Raw genomic sequence first — 4,985 nt, forward strand, 5'->3', positions numbered from 1 at the left:
CTCAGTCAGAGCTATAAGGCAAGAAATGGAAATTAAAGGCATCAGAATTGGCAAAGAAGTAGTAAAACTCTCTATTTGAAGATAATATGACCCTATACAAAGGACTCCTGGTGTGATACTGTGGGATTTACAGTGGACTTCAAACCACAAGGTCAAGTTGGCGGTTCAAACCCACAAGCTGCTCCTTGGAAACCCTGTACAAGTTCACTATGAATGAGAACTGACTCAATGGCACTTAACAACAACATACACAGAAAATACCAAATATTCAGCATGAAAATTATTGAAATTCATTGAAAGATTCATCAAAGTGGTAGGGTACAAGAACAACATACAAAAATCCTTCACAGGCTCTCTACCCCTCCCTGTTGAACAGACAGCCACATATTCTCTTGAAGTCCCAGCCACATCCCTGAGACAGATGGTGAAGATGAAAGTCAATAGATGTGGCAATATTGGGCGCCTGGTCACCAAGACTGCTGTTAACTCTGGCAAAGTGGAGGTTGTTGTCATCAATGACCCTTTCATTGACCTCAACTACATGTTCTACATGTTCCAGTATGATTCCACCCATGGCAAGTTCAGTGGCACGCAAGGCTGAGAATGGGAAGCTTGTCATTAATGGGAAGCTCTTCTCTGTCTTCCAGGAGATCCTGCCAACATCAAGTGGGATGATGCTAGTGCTCAGTAAGTTGTAGATAGAGTCCACCGGGGTCTTTACAACCTTGGAGAAGGTGGGGGCTCACTGGAAGGGTGGTACCACAAGGGTAATCATCTCTGCCCCTTCTTCTGATGCCCCCATGTTTGTGTTGGGCATGAACCACAAGAAGTATGATAGCTCACTCAAGATTGTTGGCAATGCCTCCTGCACCACCAACTGTTTGGCCCCCCGGCTAAGGTCATCCATGACAACTCTGGCATCGTGGAGGGACTCATGACCACAGTCCAGGCCATCACTGCCACCCAGAAGACTGTGGATGGCCCCTCTGGGAAACTGGTGTAATGGCCATGATCGCTGCATCTCCTGGTACTGCCAAGGCTGTGGGCAAAGTCATACCTGAGCTGAGTGGGAAACTCACTGGCATGGCCTCCCAGGTCCTTACTACATGCAACATGTCTGTCGTGGACCTGACCTGCCATCTGGAGAAAGCTGCCCAATATGATGGCATCAAGAAGGTAGTGAATCAGGCATCAGACGGGTTACACTGAAGACCAGGTCGTCTCCTGGGACTTCAACAGTGACACCCACTCTTCCACCTTTAATGCTGGGGCTGGCATTGTCCTCAACGACCACTTTGTCCAGCTCATTTCCTGGTATGACAATGAATTTGGCTACAGCAACAGGGTGGTGGATCTTATGGTCCACATGGCCTCCAAGGAATAAGGGTACCCTGGACCACCAGCCCCAGCAATGACCCTGAGCTGCTGGGAGTCCTTACCCCAACTCGATCCCCCAACACACTGAGAAGCTCCCATCCTCCACACAGTTTCCATCCAGATCCCCTGGAGAAGGGGAGAGGCTTAGAGCCCAGCCTTGTCATATACCATCAATAAAGTACATGGACCCAGCCCCTCCCCCTCCTCAAAAAAATTCTTTACACTAAGAGTTCTGAAAAGGAAATCTGGTAAACAATACCATTTAAACAATACAATTTATAGCAGACATTCAAAAGAGGAAATACTTGGGAATAAGTCTAACCAAAAAAATGTAGCATCTACTCAAAGAAATCTACAAAACACTACTACAAGAAACCAAGAGACTTACAAAAATGGGAGACTATACCATATTCTGGTGTGATGCTGTGGGATAGTGAGCTAGACTGCAAAGTCGGTTTGAACCACAAAGTCAGTGGTTCAAGCTCACCAGCTGCTCCTTGGAAACCCTATACAGGGTCACTATGAGTTGGAACTGACTCAATGGCACTTAACAGCAACAACAGAGCATCATGGTCATGGATAAGAAGACATAACAATGTGAAAATACCTAAAACAATCTATAGACATACTGCAATCCCAATCCAATCCAACATCATTCTTTTAAGAGATGGAAAAATTAATCAGTTGTTCATCAAGGCAAGCGGTCGGGGTCCCTTCAGGGCAAACCCCCTTCCAAGACTGAGACTCAAGGGGAATTCACGAGCAGGCATATTGGTTTACCGATAATGGGAAGTGGGAGAAAAACAGCAATGAAAATGTGAGCTAAGTCCGACAACATTCAATAGACTCCTGTCAACCTGGTTTGAGACCTGGTTGGCCAGCAGTAGGTGAGACCTGGGGACTCCTGGGCCCAGGGACAGGGACATGGCCACAGAGGACTAGAGCAGAGAGTGAAGTGTCCAGCTGATGTGAAGTAAGGGGAGATGTACAAGAACACCCATACTTGCAGATAGTACCTATCTGACCTGGCTTCAATGGCTGGATGATCCGAACTCGACTACAGGAAGAAAGAAGAGGGAAAAAAAGAGTAATCTGTAACAATTTGATGAACTTGACCTATACTTATGGATGTTGTAGCTTAAAAGAGGGAACAAATCTTTACAGCGAGGATCATTCCCACCCTCTAGGTACACATTGTTGACAGGGATGGGCAACTTAGACATTGGCTACCCAAAATGGGGGTGCTAGTGAGGCATCGAAGCTTACAAGCTTTCAAGAGGGAACCTAGTTTCAGAGAGTGTGGGGAAAGGTAGAATCTCCAACGAGTGGCTTCCAACCTCTCTGGAAGGGGCTGGTCAAAGGAGATGGGGATAAGACTCTTGTTGTTCAATAGTGAATAATTGCTACCAGGACTGATTGTGAGTACTGCAAATATAAAGATAGACGTTTTGTAACAAAAAGAGGGAAGTGCTTGATTTTGCAGTCCAGGAGCGGAGGACCCTGGGACTATCAAGGGAGAAGAGCAGAATATGGGACCCTATCCAGAGAAGCAGTGACCCCAGAGATGGAGGCAGAGACGATGACATGGAGAGATGAAGCGGCTGGGGACTCTGGAACTCAGGGAGGGAGAGAGGCTGTGTGCTGGCGGCTGGGGGGGAGGCAGTCTTGCAGGGCGTACCCTTTGATTGTTTGAATGGTTATATATTCTTGAGTGCTTCGGTGTACATCCACCCCTGCAAAAAAAACAAAAACAAAAACAAACAGAGGGAATGGAAGCAAATGCTATTGAATGATGATGCATGGAGGGGATTGTAATCATTGCAATGCAATGAAATACGATTGGATGAATATAAAGCTGATGTTCTACCATGTAAACTATCACTCAATTCACAATAAAAACTTTAAAAAAATATTAATCACTAACTCTATATGAAAAGGAAAACAGTCCTTGGATAGGCAAAGTACTACTGAAAAAGAACAAAGTAGTGTTTCTCTCCTATATAGCCACATTAGTCAAAACAGCCTGGTACTGCAACACTAAAAGGCACATAAATTAATGGAACAGAATTGACAATGCAGACATAAATCCATCCACCTACAGTCATTTGACCTTTGACTAAAGGGCCAAAACACATTAAATAGCCAAGAGATAGTCTCTTCAAACAATGGTGCTGTTGATACTGAAAATCCATTTGCAGAAGAATGAAACAAGGCCCACATCTCACACTACATGCAAAAATGAACTCAATCAGAATTAATGACCTCAGTGTAAAACTTAGAACTATAAAGATCATCAGTGAAAAGATAGGGACAAACTTAGGAGCTCTGATCCATGGCATAAATATACCATCAAACATAACTGAAAACTCACAAACAGAGGACAAAATAGATGACTGGGACCTCCTAAAAATTAGACATTTATGTGCATCAAAAGGTTTCACCAAAAGAGTAAAAAGAGAACCCACAGATGGGGGGAAAAAATTGACAATGACATATCAGACAAGGGAATGAGTACTCTCTAAAATTTAAATAATGCTTCAACACTACAAGATGAAGACAAAAAAACAGGCAGAGGATATGAACAGACATATCACTAAAAAGGACATTCAGGTGACGAACAAACATAAGAAATGCTCGAAATCACTGGTCATTGTTGTTGTTAAGTGCTGTTGAGTCGGTTCCAACTCATAGCAACCCTGGGTAAGGTTTTCGAGGAGAGGCTGGTGAGTTTGAACTGCCAACCTTGTGGTCCAGTGCTTTATCATACAGCGTCACACCAATGCTTATTAGCTATTGGTTGGTTGGTTAAGTGCTGTGGAGTCGGTTCTGACTCCAAACAACCCTGTATACAGATGCAAATCTAAACAATAATGAGATATCCTCAACCCCAGCATTATTAACAAAGTTCAAAAAAACAGAAAACAGAGAACAAACAAGATGGTGGATCAGGTAGATGTGCAGTGAGGTGCTCCGTCACCAACAACATAGAATACAAGACCAAGCAGGCTCAGGGGATGGCACCAGAACTCTGAACCACATATAAAGGAATATTTAGAAGGTTGGAAGGCTTAGAGCTACAGGAATTTGTAGCAGAAGCAAGAAATCCATTGCTTTCTAATTCAAGATGCTCAGCTGCTCTGGAGCCACCATCTTGGGTGAGACCAAGCGGGGGAAGGATCAGAGCAGCCACGGATGCCTGACAAAACCTCGGATATAAAGGTGTGGACCTCTTTTTTTTTTTTTTTCTGTTCATTGGTCTCTCGCTGTCTGCACACCTCCATTCTGGTGACTAATGGGGATGCCTGACCTAGTGGACAGTCCACTCCCACCCCTGGAGGGTTCTACTACATATGCGCACAGATCTCCTAGAAATTTAAAGAGACAGTTTCCACTTAAAACCAAACAGCAGAGCAAAACGGCCACAGCGGGCCCTGAACTGTTTATTACTACATATATAAAACCCTGAAAAAAAAAAAAACAACAACTGCCAACCAAGAACTCTACCCAGCAAAGCTGTCAATCAAATACAATGGTGTAATCAAAACATTCCAGGATAAACAGAAGCTAAAGGATTTTGCCAAAGCCAACCCTGCTATGAAAAACATCCT

The 4,985-nt window shown here is 44.1% G+C and overlaps 1 pseudogene across 1 annotated transcript; it reads left to right on the forward strand.

The window, feature by feature from the left end:
* The first annotated feature begins 421 nt into the window (after positions 1 to 421).
* LOC102826788 lies at positions 422 to 1,384 on the forward strand (annotated as a pseudogene). The gene has a single exon (XR_438750.1). The product of XR_438750.1 is annotated as a glyceraldehyde-3-phosphate dehydrogenase pseudogene (transcript).
* Positions 1,385 to 4,985: the final 3,601 nt, after the last annotated feature.

This window comes from Chrysochloris asiatica, unplaced genomic scaffold (assembly GCF_000296735.1).
Source record: "Chrysochloris asiatica unplaced genomic scaffold, ChrAsi1.0 scaffold00125, whole genome shotgun sequence".
Lineage (NCBI taxonomy): Eukaryota > Metazoa > Chordata > Mammalia > Afrosoricida > Chrysochloridae > Chrysochloris > Chrysochloris asiatica.